Raw genomic sequence first — 19,013 nt, 5'->3', positions numbered from 1 at the left:
CCAGCCTCACCTGGAGCTTCTATATACCAACATTTGTGTTAAGTGAAGAAAAATGTATGTCATATTTAAAATTAAAAATTTAAGATTGTTGTGCTGCTGTGTCCTCAGCTTATCTGTATAGCCTGAGGAAAATGTAACAACTTTTATTTGCCTTGAATTTCTCAGCTTTTACAGCCTAAACTAATATATATCTATGATCTTAACTTATGTACTCCTCCATGCCCCTGGCCCAAGAGTAATGTATGTTTGTACAAGTGTTAACGATAATCATTTGATGAAACAGATTGAAAGTCATCTTATAAAATGAATATCCACAATAAATATTGAAAGCAACATTCAGATACTGCTTGCTAGTTTTTGTTTGCTATCTGGGTCACTTGGTGTGAGTTGGAGTCCCTTGTAAAACTCTCTCAAAGAGAGTCTTATCCCTTATTCCTTCCCCAGGTAAGAGAACAAAGGACTCTGTTAGGGGCAGATTCAGGGGGATGGATAGACACAGTGACACATACACACAGAAACAAGGACAGGCAGATTCATGAGACAGCTTTCAAGCAATCACAAGTTCAGATTCATAACAGACATAAAGGGGTGTGCGTTTATCTGTACAGTATTCAGCTAGGCTTAAGGGTGGTTGCATATGTTTCTTCACCCAGTCTGCTACAAATCATTCCTAATTGCACCTTTCACCCATACATTTGTTTCTCTTTATCTCATCCTTATCATCTCCTCCTCCTACCTCTGGATTATAACAATCTGTGGACTCATTTTTTTTTTTTTTTTTAGTTTTTAAGAGACAGGGTTTCTCTGTATTGTTTTGGAGGCTGTCGGTCCAGCCCGGCCTCGAACTCAGAGAGCTCCGCCTGCCTCTGCCTCCCGAGTGCTGGGATTAAAGGCGTGTGCCACCACCACCTGGCAATCTGTGGACTCTTAACAGATCCCAACTTTCCCTTTAAGCTACTTTCCCACTTCAATTCTGTTTTCTAAACCAGCCCAGTTCTTATCCCTGTCCTTACCTCCCCACCTGTCCCCCACCAACTTTCCTCCAAATCCTAATCTTGCTAACTTAAATCCTAATATTTTCCAAATGAATTGTCTTAGTTTTCTGTTGCTATGATAAAACACCATGACCATCCGGGTGGTGGTGGCACACGCCTTTAATCCCAGCACTTGGGAGGCAGAGGCAGTCGGATCTCTGTGAGTTCAAGACCAGCCTGGTCTACAGAGAGAGTTCCAGGACAGGACAGGCTCCAAAGCTACACAGAGAAACCCTTGTCTTGAAAAACAAACAAAAAACCCACCATGACCAACTGTGCAGGTTTGGTTTTTGCCAACTTGACACAAACTAGAGTGACCTGGGAAGAGGGAACCTCAATTGAGGGATTATCTCCATCAGATTGGTCTGATGAAAGTCCCAGCTCACTGTGAGATGTGCCATGCCTGGTCAGGTGAGCTTGGCCTACATGGGGAAAGTAGCTGAGCACGCCTGGAGAAGCAAGCCAGTAAACATTCTTCCATGAGCTCTGCTTGACTTCTTCCCTCTAGGTTCTTGTCCTGCTTGAGTTCCTTCCTTGGCTTCCCTAAGTGATGAGCTTTGATTGGGATGTATAAACCAAATAAGCTTTTCTCCACCTTGATTTTGGTCATAGTGTCTTATTACAGAAACAGAGAACCTAACTAGGACACTGTCTTAGTTCGAGTTTCTATTGCTATGAAGAGACACCATGACCACAGCAACTCTTACAAAAGAAAATGCAAATTAAAGCTACCTTGAGGGTCCATCTTACCCATTAGAATGGCTTTCCTCAAGACAACAAATGCTGGCAAGAAGTGCCTTGGTTAACTGCTGGTGGGAGTATAAATTTGTGTAGCCACTATGAAAATCAATGTGGAAGGTCCTCAACAAGCTAAAGTTAGAACTGTCATATGACCCAACAAGACCACCTCTGGGAATGTTCCCTAATCTCTATATCCTACCAGAGACACCTTATAAACAAATTCATTGCTGCTCTATTCACAATAGCTGGAAATGGTATCAGCCTAGACACCCATCAGCTGGGGTGGGTGGTGAATGGATGATAAAAATGTGGTGCTGACACACAGTGAAATTTTACTCAGCCATAAAAAAAATTAAAGTGTGGAATATGCAGAAGATGAATGGAACTGGGGGGGGGAGCTAGGAGAAAGAGAAGGGAGAAGAGGAAGGGAGAGGAGGACATGGGAGAACAGGAAAGTTGAGTCGGGGGCAGAATAGAGGAGAGCAGGATGAGAGATACCATAATAGAGGGAGCCATTATAGGTTTGAGGAGAGATCTGGCACTAGGGAGATTTCCAGAGATCTACAAAGATGATACCAACTGGCAATCTAAGCAATAGTGGAGGCTACCTTAAATGCCCTTCCCTGATAATGAGATTGATTACTACCTTATATGCCATCCTAGAACCTTCATCCAGTGGCTGATGGAAGCAGAGGCAGACACCCACAGCTAAACACTGAACTGAACTCCTAGAACCCAGTTGCAGAGAGGGAGGAGTGATGAGCAAAGGGGTCAAGACAGGGCTGATGTAGCCCGCAGAAGCAGCTGACCTGAACAAGGGGAAGCTCATGGACCCCAGACTGATGGCTGAGAGGCCAGCATGGGACTGATCCAGACCCCCTGAATGTGGATGTCAGTGAGGAGGCCTCGGCAATCTTATGGGGCCTCAGATAGTAGATCAGTATTTATCCCTGGCATACGAATGGACTTGGGGAACCCATTCCTCATGGAGGGATGCTCTCTCAGCCTGGACACATGGGGGAGGGCCTAGGCCCTGCACCGGATGGTATGACAGACTCTGGAGATCCCCCATGGACGGCCTCACCCTCCCTGGGGACTGGAGGGGGAATGGGGAAGGGGGTTGGGGGTGTTGGGGGCATGGGGGTGGAGGGGAGGGAGAGGGAGCTGGGTTTGACATGTGAAGCAAGCTTGTTTCTAATTTAAATTTAAAAACTTTTAATAAAAGATCATCAATGGTTGATTTACCCAGTAGTGTACCCTGCATGCCACAATGCCAACCTGCCAAGTGAGATGTGTCCACTGGTACAACAGTGCCAAAACTGTTATGGTTGTAACCAACAGCTCTCTGATTGGACCTGAGGCCTGCTTCTCAGAAGGAAACTCATAGCTGATACTGTAAACTTGGACAGAAGCCTATGGCTGAGGAGGTGAATGCCCCTGGGGGGAGCTACTACTGTTGTTTTGCTAAGTGCTTACCTTGTGAAACTTTCTTCTGAATATTTACATTTATACCCACAGATTTGTGCTGCTTTCAGCCTGGGTCAGAGAAGCTTCGTTTTACAGTGGACAATGATTAATGCAGAAACTCCCAACTAGTCTAATTGTTGGGTGTAAGTGGTGGGTGAGGGCTCATCATTAAACTGAACAACTATATCAGTACCCCAAGGCTCAGAGAACACCACAGTGTGTAACGTGTAGTCTTCCCCCAGCCACTTGGGTCCTGCTGCTGTCTCAGTCCCCAAATAACACACGAGACACTATATTAATTATGAAGCTGTCAGTCGTTGCTTTGATTTCTTATTGGCTATCTCTGACTTAATTATTAACCCATAACTGCTAATCTAAGTATTTCTTTTACTGGAGAAAGGGTCCGGACCTCTTATTTCTCCAGCATCCTACATCCTGACTGACTGTGTCTCTATTTCCCAGAATCCTCCTTGACTCCTAGTCCCACCTATCTTGCTTCCCTATTGGCCAACAGTGCTTTATTCATTAACCAAAGAAAGACACATAATCATGTACTCACATCATCTGTTGCTATCTGCACAAGATCAAGTTAATCATCATTCCATTATGGACTGAGGAGGGACTTGTGAGCCTCCACCCCTAGGTGAGTAGCTATTGCCAACAGATGGTTTCTCTGGAGAAGAGGATTATTTTCTCCTAGGGTGTGGTCACTGGTAGGTTGCCCATGCTCTGGTAGACCATCCTACACTCTGCACCCATGCACCTGCAGGCAGCCACTCTTGGACTCAGTGAAGAAATAGAAATAGACATGATCAAGACACCTTGTATACATATATGAAACTGTCAAAAAATAAATATGAATGTTCTTTTTAAATTAAAAAATAAATTGGATAACCAGTTGGTGTGTTCTTCCCTAGGGAAGACTGTGTCTTCTGCTCTCAGCATTCCTTAGTTGACTGTAGTTCTTTGTGTAGGGTTGAGGCATCCTGGTTCTTCTCCATCCACTTTAGCATGTCTATTGTTCTTGTTCCGCTCACTTTTAGGCAGTCATGTTGGTAAGACTTATGGGTATAGCTTCTGACATTCCTAGGAGATACATTCTCACAACGAACTCTCTGATCCTCTGGTGCTAACCATCCTCCACCTCCTCTTCCACAGCGTTCCTTGACCTTAGGTGCGGGTGTTGTTTTGTAAGTGTAGCTATCCATTGGGACTGGGCTCCACAACTCTGCATTTTAATTGGCTATGGTTTTCTATATTGGTTTACATCTGTTGCAAAATGAAGTTTCCTTGATGAGGGGGTGAGGACTACACCTATCTGTAGGTATAAGAATAAATATTTAGAATGTTGCTAAGGATTATGTTGGTTCAACAAAGTGGTTGTTATAGATTCTCCTTCAAGATCTATAACTTCACTAGCACTAAGTAGTTCACTAGGTTTCCAGTACCAGGTATAATTTCCCCTTGTTGAGCAGGTCTCAAGACCAACTGGAGAGTTGTTGGTTGCCACAAAGGTACATGTGCCACTATTGCCCACCTTAGAGTTACTATGCCATGCTGATCATCGCCGTTGTGGTTTATAGACATTATACCTGGGTAAGGTTCTTGATTGCTTCCCTCCTTTAGAAATTTGCATAGATCCTTCTGGTATCCTGAAATCCAATCCTCAGGGAGGAGGCTTTCAGGTCAGCACCAGCTCAGGGGCCTTTGGGCCCTAAGTCTGAAGTGTTTGTTATCTTTAGCAATAGAGACTTATCTCCACCTCTGAGGGATAACCAAGGTTAATAACAATATCTGTAATATTTTGGGAATCTCTTGGATAAGCCTGACCCGACAACTCAAAAGAAGTTTTATTAGATGGTCTTTGGCTTTCTAAGGAAGCATTTCTATTCATTTTTGTTTTTTTAATTAATTGTTCTTTATCTTTCCCAGAGCATTTGAGGACCATTTACCTGTTACAAGATTTATTCTCGGTGCTGGAGTGATGGCTCAGCAGGTAAGTGCACTGATTACTCTTCCAGAGGACTACAGTTCTGTTCCCAGCACCTACTTGGTAGCTCACAAGCATATGTAACTTCAGTCTCAGGGATCCAACAACCTCTTCTGGCCTCTGCAAGCACTACATGCAAGTGGTACAGATACACATGCATCCAAAACACCTGTACACATAAGATAAAAAGAAAGGCTAGAAAAGAGAGACAGAGAGGAAGAAAAACAGACTTACTCCACAACAAAATAAAGGAAAACTGGTATCATTAGGAAAACAGTATCATTCAGACATCACAGTTGCCCTGCTTCCTTGGAGTGGGTAGAGCCACTGTGCAACAACTTCCCTTTTACTGTCTCACTCCTCTGTAGAGTCTACCAATTCTGTTTTGATAGAATTAAGCCATGCCATCAAGCCACTGGAAGAATATCTCTATACCTTAGGGTTAGGATGACCAAGGCCTAGAATATCCTACAAAAATATTCAAGCTCATTCTCCAAGTAGCAATGGGATAGCCTCCCAGAGTCTTTTACTTGTGAGTTATCTACACATCTTCATAACTTAGAAAAATCTTGGGAATCCCAGGAGCTAACCCTTGTTCTACTGATTAGGGTGGCTCCTTGGGGCCTCTAGACCGATTAGTCTCAGCTCAGCAGAGAATCTGTCTTTCATCTTTCTTCTGATAGTAATCAGAGTTCTGACCAGCACATTCCAGGAAGGACAGGCCTTCAAAACGTGAGTTCTTTGTCAGTTGGTTCTGCTCATTGTTACACCTTTCTGTTCCACTCCTCTATTACCTGTCCCCCCACACATTTATGTGTGCACAAGCTATTAGCTTATCTTATCTCCTAAATGCTAGAGCCATTGGGTCATAATAAAGATATGTACCATGATGAATGTTTGTAGGTTACCAAACCCTTGAGGGAAAACACCTGAATTACTGTATAAATAAAAATTATCATTTAAAATAGATTCTGTTGGGAGGCCTAAGGAGATGGCTCAGTCACTAAAGTGCCTTTTATGCAAACATGAGGACCTGCATTCAGATTCCCAGTATCTATGTGAAACAAACAAAAAATGGGGCTTGTCATTACACGACTACAGTTAGAACTCTAGCACCACAGGGGTGGAGAGAGGAAGATTCCTGGGGCTAACTGGCCAGCCAGTTTAACCAATCAGAAAACCCCAGGTTCAGTGAGAGACCCTGCCTCAAAAATGATGTGAAAAGTGAGAAAGGAAGACACCCAACATTGAACTCTGGCCTTCATATGCAACTACACACATGTACATGTGTCCCTGCACACACAAGAGCACATACACACACTAAAGAGAGGAAGGAAGGGAGGGAGAGAGGGAAGGAGGGAGGCCTGGTGCTTCAGGCCTGTAATCCCAGATACCTTGAGGGCCAAGGTAGGAAGATCACAAGTTTAAGGCCTATCTAAACTACGGAGCTAACTCGTCTAGTTTGGGTAACTTCCTTACACTCTGTCCCTTTGAAAGGCAAAGAAAGAGCAGAGGACAAAGCCAGGCATTGTGCCACACACTTGTAATCCCAACACTTGGGAGACAGAAGCAAGAAGGTCAGAAAGTCATCCCTACCATACTGGGTTTGAACCTTACGCTTCCTGCATGCCAGAGAAGCACTCTACCACTGAGATGTAACCCAAGTCTCTTTCCTTTCTTTTCGGAGATAGAGTATCATGTAGCCAAGGCTGGCCTTGCTAACCAAGGTTAGCCTTGACTTTCTGACGTTTGTTTATTTGTCAAGACGTGGTTTCTATGTGTAACAGTCCTGGTTATCCTGGAACTTTCTTTGTAGACCAGGCTGGCCTTGAACTCACAAAGATCTGTCTGCCTCTGCCTCCCAAGTGCTGGGATTACAGGTGATAGAGAAAGTAACAATAATGCACACATACACACATGTACCTATGTTTGTACCTACATATACACACACATATATTGACAATGATAGACATTAGGAAAAAGGAAGGTGACAGCCACTGGTTATCATGATGTGACAAATAACCATGTCTGAGGTAGCTGTAAATACCATCTGATTTCCTGGATGGCTGGCATGTTGTAAGAAAGCAAGGGCTATGGTCTGGGAGGAAGCCACAGAGACCAGGTAGCAATTAACTGAGAAAAAAAATATTGTGAATCCCTAACCCTGCTGCTTCCCAGCAAGGATGAGGGTGCTGACATCCACCACAGAGAGAGGCTCTGGCTGATGGGGCCTTTTAACCCAAGGAAGTAACTTTTCCAGCCAGGCCTCATTGCCCTGGGCAAAGCAGGCCATAAAACAGAGAGAGTCCTGGAGCCTAGACACGGGAGCTCCAGAGAGTCTCCTAGTCCTTTACAATACCCAGCGTCATGGAAGAAAGCAGCCTACAAAGCAAACACCCAGCACAGTTATCTATGAGGTGGCTCTCAGAGTCTGAACTGCTGTACTGGAAGAGACCCCGATGGGCTGGTTAGGGTGCAGAAGATGTCTCAAGTGAGCACAGGGCAGCATCACCCACCTCCCCCAAAGAGGAAGCAGGTACCCGCAACTGAAGTTTGCCTTTTGAGTGACGCATCGAGCTGGGTGCTTCCTTCCCCTGCTCCTGCTTGGCTTCACACCAGCCTTTCCCCTAACTTGGTGTTGAAGAAATATTTTAAATACAGGTTTGAAGTATGCAGCAGACACCATGCTGCCAAGCTGATAAAAGCAAAAGATTAGTTGGGCAAATCAACTGCCCCACACCTCTGTTTCCACACTGAAGCAAAGGCAGGGAAATCTCATCATCTACCAGTATCGTGAGACCTGCGTGTGACAGGCCTATGAGGACCTGGCTTCAAACTCATTCCATCTAGAACCTTCTGAGCCTGTGTAGTTGACAGCTGGAATGTGTCCAGGCCTCACCTAAAAGATTCCTCCTCCCAGAACCTCTCCTTGAGTAACACATCCTCCTGCAACACGAAGTGGTTCTGCTGGTTACCCGCTCGAGACTGCTGTCAGGTATGTGTGTGATTCTGGGCATCCCACAGCAAGCCAGTTGGGCAAGTCTGGGAATCTTGACTGCCAATTTCTCACTCACTCGATGCAATGCAATAGAAAGTCCTAATATGGGTGTTTCCCAGAGACGGCAGGTAGCCCACAATCATAGGCGGACTCCTAAACTTACACAGAAGAAAGAAGACCTCTGAAACCCCTTCGTGTTCCTCGTACAAAATAATGGGTTTCATACATTTGTAGCTCAGGCAGGCCTGATCTCATCATGTAACCCAGGCTGGCTTCAAACTTGGAATGATCCTCCTGCCTCAGTGTCCTGAGTGCTAGGATTACAGGTGTGAGCCACCACGGTTAACTGTATTTCCATATAGGTACATGAAAGGCAAGCTATGCTTGTGTTGTAAGGACTGTGGTCAAGGAAACAATGTGTGTGTGTGTGTGTGTGTGTGTGTGTGTGTGTGTGTATGAATGTATGTATATGTATATGCCTGCTTTAGTCTATAAACCCAAGTTTAAATCCAAGTTTATCCATATACTAAAAGTCTTATCCCAGTGTTATCTATGAGGCTAAAAGCTATGAAGCCACTTGCTTCCTGGACTTCCTCTGCTAAAGAGAAAATCCTTTTGCATAAACTAATACATAGGTCAGGTGAGAGTACTTAAATAAAAGGATTTCATATTATAATTACCATATTAATTACTTTTTTTTTCTTTTGGTTTTTCGAGACAGAGTTCCTTCATGTCGCTTTGACTGTCCTGGAACTCACTCTGTAGATCACGCTGGCCTTGAACTCATAAAGATCCACCTGCCTCTGCCTCCTGAGTACTGGAATTAAATGTGTTCAACACCACTGCCCAGCCGTACTAGATACTATTTTATAATTACATTTGCAAAGGTGAAGCTTACACAAGGTGATCTAACATTAATAATAGATAATGGTTAATTAATAATTATGATCAATTAATAATAATCTAGCCAGTGATGTAACCTTGCCCCTGCAATCCCAGCACCTGATAGGCAGAGGTGGGAGAGCCCATATTTGAGCTGGACCTGATCTTCATAGTGAGTTCCTCGATGACCAGACAGGACTACATAATGAAATCCTGTTTTAGTAATATCAATAGTAACCATAATCATAATAATAAATACTATTCTGGGTTAAAAAATAATTGTGCGTGCAGGGGGAGTCCATGGGGCACATACTTTACAGACATGGTAGGACAGGATCCACGTCAAGACTGAACGTTAGCTAACGTTTTTGGAAAGAGCAGTTAGGAAAAGCATCCCTGAGACCGCACTGGCCAGTTTGTCCCCTCTGACCACTCAGGTTTCCTCAGCATCAACTGGTGAGCGAACACACATGATTATTTGGGCAGCTGTTTGAGTCCCGTTTGCTCTTCCCTGCCAGGTTGCTCTTCCCCACACCAGACAGAAGATAACCAGGTAGTTTCTCCAACCCGCCCTCTCCAGGGCTCTCCTGCTGCCCTGGAACACCCTGTTTCTGTCCGCCCTTCCCTTCTCTCCCCACTATGTCACCGTGGCCCTGCCACACAGAAGAGGCAGACGCTTGCCAAGTGCTTCCTGTTCCACCCAAGGTGAGAGTGTCCTCAGGATTTCACTTGTGAAGGGAATTAACCTCTATGAGGTCATCTACTTTGACTGTGAGCAACAGAGTCACTTGGCTGCTTTCCCTGCGCCTCCTGGGTTAACCTTGCACTATCTGCAAGCTGAGTAGGAAGCAAGCATTGTCTCAGGCTTGATTCCTAGCCCTGGCCTAGGGCTAAGTCTCAGGACCACACCTGCAGGAGTGACCACAGCAGGGACTAGATGGGAGAGGGCTAACTATACACCAGAGTCCCTGCTAATGCCACCAGGAGCTCTGAAGCCATTTGGTCCTGGACAGGTGTCAGGTGACAAAGGGTCAGACCTCACCAACCAACACTGCTCCTAGGGAGGGAATGTGACAGTCAGCCCCTTTGTAAAACGGGCAGTTCTGGGTAAGACTCGGCAGAGAGCCTTCATTGCCAACATTTGGTGCTTCAGACCTGAAGGGGTTATCTGAGATTCCCACTGCATCAGCATGCCACCCGAAGTGCATCATAACATTCAAGAATGTTCATAGCTTTTTTTAAAAAAAAATAACACATTGCAAATAAGTATTGTGTGTTTGTTTAAAACTGTTTATATTAGTCAGTAGCACTGACTGCTCTTCCAGAAGACCCAGGTTCAATTCCCAGCACCCACATGGTAGCTTACAACTGTCCATAACTCCAGTCCCAGGGGATACAATGCTCTCTTCTGGTGTCCATGGACACCACACAAACATGGAGCACAAACATACAGACGAGCAAAACACCCAGGCACATAAAATTTTAAAAAGACACTTAAATTAATCTAAACCCATAAAAAGCCAATAAATATAAAAGTTGGAGGACTACTGACCAATACAAGGTTCCAAATATTATTATAAAGCTACAAAAGTCAAAACAGAGTTACCAACATTAAAATAGACAATAAAACAATGGAACACAGTCCAAAAAATGAACATACACATATTCAGAAAACTAGATTTTAGGAAAAAGGAGAGGCTGGAGACTGAACCCAAGCCTTCACACATGCCACCATTGACACTACCAACTGATTTCAAAATATTACCAAAAAAAGGTATGTTGAGTGAACAAAGACAGACAGAAAGAGAGATCACTCTATAGCAATGGTTCTCAATTTGTGGGTCAAGATCCCTTTGGGGGTTGCATATCAGATATACTTCATATCAGGTGTTTATATTACAATCTATAATCTATAACAGTAGCAAAATTACAGTTGTGAAGTAGCAAGGAAATATTTTTATGGTTGTGGCTCACCTAAACATGAGGAACTGTATTAAAGCACTAGGAAGGTTGAGAACCCCTGTGCCATATGCCTGTTTCCACTATATATAACTTCACTGCTGACTGTGGTGACTCACATCTGTAATCTTAGCACTTGGCAGGCTGAGGTAGGAGGATCAATCTGAGCTGCATAGGAAGAAAGAGTCTGTCTCAAAACCACCATAAAATCTAGAAAGCGCAAATTATTTATAGAAGTAGATTGGGATTGTCTGGGAAGAAGGCAGTATGACTAGCTACAACACGGCAGTTTGATGCTCACAGACTTGATTGCCATGATGGTTTTATAGTTTCATGATGATGTCGCATACCAAAGTGTCAAACTATGATTTGCATGTACATGGTTTATGGTTATGCCATTACGCCTCGATAAAATTGTTAGGCGAAGGAGCCAGGTGTGGCTGGTCACACCTATAATCAGCATCTGGAGCCCAAGGATCACAAACCTGAGGCCAGCTAGGGCTACTACAGCAAGTCCTTACTTCAAGGAAGAAGAGAGTGGAGGAAGGCAAGGAGAGGAGAGAAGAGGGGAAGAAAGGGGAAGGATGGAGTGGAGAGCTTCACAGGGTAGAGTGCATGCCCTCAGTCACTGATCCAGGCTAGACTTCAAAATGGCCCCAGTCAAGTTCCCTAGAGTACATAACAAAGCAGAGGATAACCTCACTTTGAAAATACTAGGTGGGTGTGGTGCCACACATCTGTAACCACAGCACTTGGCTGGACCAGAAGAATGGCCTCAAATATGAGAACAGCCCAGGCTCCGAAGCTTTGTGAGGACGGTAGAATGCAATGCATATAACATAACATGTTCTCATCATTTTGAGGAGATAGTCCCAGCCTCTGCTTCTGGCCTCAGCGTTTTCAAGATGCACGTGTAGCCTCCTCCTTCTGCTTGTTGCTTTCTGGTCACAGCTGAGTCTTAGGAGTCCAACGTCATTTACTTGCCTTTGATGTCACTTACCTGCCTTCAGTGAAAGTCTTAACTGAAGTAGAGCTTGAACTTGTTCTGGCTGAACCAGTTAACACTGATCCAGTTCCTGTGTTCGCTGCTGCCCCAGACCTGTCCTAACTCCCAGACTCTTCCATCAGCCCTTTCTGCACTGAACACATGCATGCAGGGCTATGGTATAGGGAAGCCTGGGCTAAATGGTATTGAAAATCATTGAGCTTTAGAAAAACAAGTGGCTTGAGCCCTGTTTTGTAATTCTTTCCCTCTTACTCCTTTTGTTTACTTGTTAAACTGTTTTGAGAAACCATCCCCAATTTATAGACAACCTCTCCATGGCAACAGTAGCTTCCATGGAAACCACAGAGGAAGAAAAGGAAGAGATGAAAAATACCAACACTTACTTAAAGGCGTCCTCAGTCCCAGAGTGGAGGAATGAAACCAACTGTGAAAATCAGGAATATTTTAGGAGACTCGGTGGGAGGACAGAAGCAGCCTGTGGGGGCCCTGCTCAAGACTTTCCTTCCCTATCAGGAGACGCCTATTAATTTTTCTCTGCTGTCTCACTGAAAATTAAAGATTATTTTAAATTACTCCATGTATTGTTGGGGGGCAGTGGTTGTTGTTGTTTTGGATTTTTTGTCATCTTGACACAAGCTAGTGTCATCTGAGAAAAGGGAGCCTCTGTTGAAAAAAACGTCCCCATCAAATTGGCCCATAGACAACTCTATGGGGCATTTTCTTGACTGATGATTGACGTGAGAGGTCCTAGCCCACTGTTGGCAGCATCCCCTTGGCAGGCGGTCCTAGGTGGCCCAATAAAGATAGTTGAATAAGTGATGAGGAGCAAGCCAGTGAGCAATGTTCCTCAAGGACCCCTACATCAGTTCCTGTCTCCAAGTTCCTACCCTGGCTTCCCTTCATGAAGAACTGGAAGCTGGAAGCTGAAATAAACCCTTTCTTCCCCGAGTTGCTTTTGGTCATGCTCTTTACCATAGCAGTAGGAACCCATATTTCTTCTTTAAACATCAAAAACAGTTCTGGGGCTGGTGAAATGGTTCGATGGGTAAAGTCGCTTGCAGTGCAAACCTGACAAACTGAGTTCAAGCCCCAGGACCTATGTAAGGGTGAAAGAAGAAAACTGACTCCATAAAGTTGTCCTCTGACCTCCATGCTACACACACACACACACACACACACACACACATGCACGCAAGCGCACATGCACAATATTAATTAGCTCTGCATCAGTTTTGAGTATACAAGCCATTGACACCTGAGCATGCCTTAGTTCATTCAAAGAACTCCCCAAAAGTCCTTGTGCAACTAGCTCCAGTGAACAAAGAGAGCTTGGACTCGTATGTTTGGAAAGTGGAATAATTGAGGATTCTGAGGGAACATTTCAGGGCAGGCACAGGAAGGGAGGCAACAGAGGAACAGAGTTGTCAGCGCCAGAGGAACCCCTGCAAAGAAGGGCTGACCATCTACTCTACTGTGGAGCCACTCAAAACTCCATGGCAATCAATACTTACATTTATAAATATAGAAATAAGCAAGAGATATTCAAAAATGTCAGCTATTGACTAACACAAACTTCATCTAAATGAAAAAAATTCTATTAAATTTGTATACTGATTTGTGTATGGGTATGTACATGAGTGTGCTTGGGGTGTGTGTGTGTATACATGTGTGCGTGCGTGTGTAAGGGTCGGTTCTCTCCTACCATGTTAGATCTGGGCATAGCACTCTAGTTGTCAAGCTTGACTGAAAGTGCCTTTCCCTGCTCAGCTATCTCATTGGCCTCTTATTAGATATTGATAACTTAAATTGCCTTTCTTCTTTCCCTTCTCCTCCTGTCTTAGAATCTGATCCCCACAGAGAGCGTAAGTGAGGTCTACCCCTACACTTCGTGGGATAGACTGCTGAGACCTAGCAGCCGATTATCCTGTTTAAAAGTGTTTTGTCACCCCAAGTAGGGAGGAGACAGGATGTGGGTGCTGGAGAAAAATTATGAAGGGTGCTGATAAAACCAAAATACTGTATACATGCATGAAATTTTCAAAGAATAGATAAAATATTATTTTAAAATTAATATATATGAATTTAAAACATTTAAACATGTTTTGGCAGTCAAGTGTGACGGCACACACCTCTAATCCCAGCACTCAGGAGGCAGACACAGGTGGATCTCTGTGAGTTTGAGGCCAGCCTGCTCTACATAGTAAGTTTCAGACTAGCAAGGGCTACATAGTGAGAACCTACTACTAAGGAATGGATGGGGTGTTCAGGATGGAAAGAGTGGGAGGACTGGAGGCAGAGGGAACTGGGGATTGGCGTGTAAAATAAGATTGCTTTTAATTTAAATAAAAAGTAACGAAAAAATAAAAAGCCCCGTCTTTCTAACAGGATAAAGTAGCATCTTATTGCTGAAATTTTCATTTTGTTTGGTTTCTCTGAGCTTGGACTTTTTGCATATACCTAGATACTCACTCTCAGTCCACCCTGTCTCCAGGCTCCTACCTTGAGCTCCCACGTGGCTTCCTTTAACAGTGACCTATGACCTATAAGCCAAAATAAACCCTAGCTGCTTTTGGTTATGGTGTTGACCACAGCGGCAAAAAACTTTTAGGACAAGTCCATTCTGTTTCTTAAGTTTTCTCTATAGATGATTATCTGAACTACAAATACTAAGAGTTCTGTTGTTTTTCTTTCAACCCTTTTTTTTAAATTTGTAACTATGTGGGTCAGGTTGTCCAGGGTGGTGTTAAACAGTAGAAATGACAGCAAGAGCTCTTGTCCTCTCACTCGATCTAAAGAAATGAAGATTAGTACAGATGTTTTATGACATTACACAAGTTCTAAAATCACTAGGAAATATGTTTCCTACATCTCTCAAGATAATTATGTGGTACTTGTATTTAGTACATTAACTGAATGAATTACAGTGTTAGAGTTTCTCAAGGTAAATCACTCTTGCATGATGGATCGACCAAGGCCGTCATTCCTTGCTTCGATGTACTTGCTAGGTTCAGTAGCTGGTCAAATCTACTAGGCCTGCCATAACAAAATACCAAAGACTGGTCAGCTTAAACAACATAAATTCATCCTCTCCAGTTCTGGGAGGTATACGATCCAAGTGTCTGCAAGATTGACCGAGGACTTTGCCCTGGTTTACAGATGGCTGCTGGCTGCTCGCATGGCCTTTTCTCTGTGCATACACATTCCCACTACCTCTCATGTGTATCTAAAGTTCTCCTTCTTATAAGGACACCAGCAATATTGGATTAGAAGCTACAATGTGACTTCATTTCACTTCGATTAGATCTTTTAAAAGCCCATTTCCAAACACAGTCTCACACATACACTCATAGGTGAACTTGATCCACAAGTTCTCCACAAATGAGTTGAGAAGATTTGGAATGATTTTTCTACTATTGGAACAATTTATGTAAATCAGGGATTATATGGTACTTGTAATTTTGATAGAATTTCCAAGTTAAACATACATGACTCAATTTTTTAAATGTATGCAACAAAGGAGTTTTTATTTACATTTACATTTCTTTAGTATTTGTTTATTTCTTCTTTATTTATTTATCTTGCTTTTCTGAGACAGGGTTTCCCTGTGTAACCCTGGCTGTCCTTGAACTTGCTTTGTAGACCAGGCTGGCCTCGAACTCACAGAGATTCTCCTACCTCTGCCTCCCAAATCCTGGGATTAAAGGCGTTCACTACCACAGCCCAGATCCTTTTTTTTTAACACTAGAGATCGGCCCCAGGGTCTCATACATGTTAGGCAAGTACTCAACCCTCAGATTCTCTAGCTCTTACCATCCTAACTGTGACATTTCATATTTTTTTACTTTTTGCAATGTTTCAACTTTCTTCACATTTACACTTCATTACTTCATGTTGATATGGAATTCATCTGTATATATAGTGTTAGACTGAGATTTAATTTTATGTTTCCCCTTAATGAGAGTCCTTTCCTACAGTTGTCTAAGTAACTTCCCATTTCTTTCAGAAATTAATAAAACTCCTTATGTATAAAATTTCTACATAAGAACCAAAAGATGCTTATTTTTATTTTGCTTAAATTTTATTGTCTTTTTCACAAGTCAAAACTTATAAAAATTAGTACTAAGAATTAATTTTATCATATACATTCACAACATCCCAAGCTACAGCCCAAGCTCATGACCCCATATCAGCCTTTTGTGTATGTTTATTAAGGAAGCAGGCAGAGACTTGAAAATGCTATCTGTAAATTAACAGTCATATGATCCTGAAAAGCAGGCTGGGACTTCTGACACCATACTCTGTGTGTACACTCAACTCCTCTACTGACAGCAGATCTCCCAGTACCTAATTTCATTTCTCAGTAAGTGATCATTTAGCACCCACTGTTCCAGGTATTGTCAGAGGCTCTGTCTTTGGAGAGCCCCTGGAAGGCCCAGAGACTCTCCTAACCCTACTGAGAATGGATCAAAATGGCCAAGTCAGATAAGAAACCATGGAGTCACCCAGACTGTGCCTCTGCCTTGGAGCAATTTCAACTTTTTCTTCTACTCTGCCAGAAACACTATGTCTACCCTCTTCTCTGACATGTGACACCTGTGACATAGGACACCTGTGTTGACAACTAAGTTAACAACAATACTGTTTAGTCCAAATCCTGGCTGCAATAATACACCTGGTTCAGGATGTCCTTTGTGGAAATGGAGAGCTTTACAAAGAGCCTAGTTTTAAGGGTTTCTCTGCCCTATTTCAGTGTACAAACCCTGTTATAAGAGCGTTTCTGACCATCTGAATCACATCGACATTGTCAAGTGTCCTAATGATTAAAAGCACTCAGTTTGATATCTGAGATTTTAATGGTGATTAAATAAGAAATGAACCTTTCTTGGAACCATGCCAACATCTGGACTTGACAAGCTGGCTGTTACCACAGGCACTGGGAAGGTGATTCCCTTTGCTGTTTGATTGACTTCTTTCCTGAAAAAATGGGATTGTTTTCCTTCTTGAGCATAAGAGAATCTCTCCAAGCATTGTTGTTTATGTGCTCATGAAGGCCACTCAAAACACAGAACTTTGTGTCCAAATCAGACAAACGAACCCATGGCTTCTCCCATCATCATGGTCATTGGGCATCAGTTCCTGGCTGACAGTTTTGGTCTTCTGATCCAATGGCTGCTTGTGCTGCAGTTGGCATGGGGCTGGGTCCTCCTGAAGATGCTTCTGAAACTGCTTTGATGTTTCAGATCAAAGGTAGTAAGACTAGCGTTCAGCTGGACCGACAGCCTCTAAAACAGAGAAACCCTGTCTCGTAAAACCAAAAAAAAAAAAAAAAGACTAGCGTTCAGTACAAATAAAAACTCTAATCTGCAACATGCACTGATTGTACCACAGGAGCTCATGTTGTAGAAGGCTCAGATTTTATTGACAAGATGATGCTAATATGATGACGGTTGAGCTTTCAGAATTTTGCATCAGTCCTCCATTTCTTGTGTGATTTTTCCAGCCTGGGCTCTGAGCATACTCAGATCATGATTGGCTTATCCATTTCCTCTAAAGACGGTTTTGTAATGAAAAAAAATGCCACTATGCTGGTGCTGGAAGAACATGAATGGGTAGCTCCAGGAAAGACCTGGATCAGTAGAAGTTTAGGGCTAAGGACTTTCAGTTGATGCTAGTCATGGAAATGCCCCTACCCCTGAAGGGCAAGGTCCCTTAACATGCCAGCATGCTACTGTGGAAGACACAGAAGCACAATGTGAAAATCTGATGGGGTATGTCCTGTATATGTGTTTCTCTTATTGGTTAATGAATAAAACACTGTTTGACCAACAGAGGCAAGAAGATAGGCGGGAGTAGGAGATGAGGAAAATTCTGGAAAAGGTAGAGAGAGACCTCGAGGAGATGCCATGTAGCTGCCAAAGGAGTAACAGGTCCAGGCATTCTCCAGTAAGCCAAGACCATGTGGAAATACATAAAACAATAGAAATGAGTTAATAATTAAGACAGAGATAGCCAATCAAAAGCCTTAGCTACTGGCCAACAGTTTTATAATTAATAAAGCGTCCTGTGTGCCCATTTGGGGCCTGAAGTGGCTGTGGGACCTGGCGGGACAAGAAACACCAGCAACAATACACACTACGTCCCTGCTCCTGGGAGAAGATATTGTTGCAAATAAGTCATCAAGCAGCCAGTTAGGGACCACTCATACATACTCTTGCAGGTTCTTCAAGGAAGTAACCTCAAGACATTGGCTAGGAGTTTATATGGGTGTTCCTCGCTGCTTATACTACACAAACTTATTTTTGAAAATTACTGCCAACTGGATTGGACAGATCCAGGATTTGAGATCAGTGATGTTGCACTGTTAAGAATGAAGACACATGCCTGTAATTGCAGCACTTAGAGTCTAGAGCAAGAGGGCAGCCTGTGTCACAGCATGAGTTCTAGGTTGGCCTGGGATAACAGGGAAACTTTGTCTCACACAAATAGCAAAAAAGCAATTATAGACACAGGAGTGTAAAACTGAGAAAGATCTGTTGGGCTCATGATCTCTGTGTGGTATTACTGCAACACTGTATCCAGGGCATGCAGGATAAGTCATTTGTAACTAGCTTCGCAATGTTTTAAAAAATGTTTTTAAAGTGTTTTAACATTTAAGACTAGAAATAAAGTCAAATTTATATAATCTACCAAAACTTAAAGTCCTGGGATATACACTGAGGAGTGAATTCAAGAACAGTTTGGGAGACACATGAAGACTCCATTTTTAATTTAAAAGAAAAGCAAAACAGATTTAAACAGCACCTTGGTTTATCCTGTCTCCAGGGGAGAACAGTTAATTTCTGATAAACAGATGGCAGTATCCAATTTCCTTTTTATACCCAACAACCAGACTTTCTGTTGTGCCCATGGGAATCCTGAACAGAAGCAGAACCCCAG

This window comes from Mesocricetus auratus, unplaced genomic scaffold (genome assembly GCF_017639785.1).
Source record: "Mesocricetus auratus isolate SY011 unplaced genomic scaffold, BCM_Maur_2.0 Super-Scaffold_6730, whole genome shotgun sequence".
NCBI lineage: Eukaryota > Metazoa > Chordata > Mammalia > Rodentia > Cricetidae > Mesocricetus > Mesocricetus auratus.
This window is presented reverse-complemented; position numbering follows the sequence as displayed.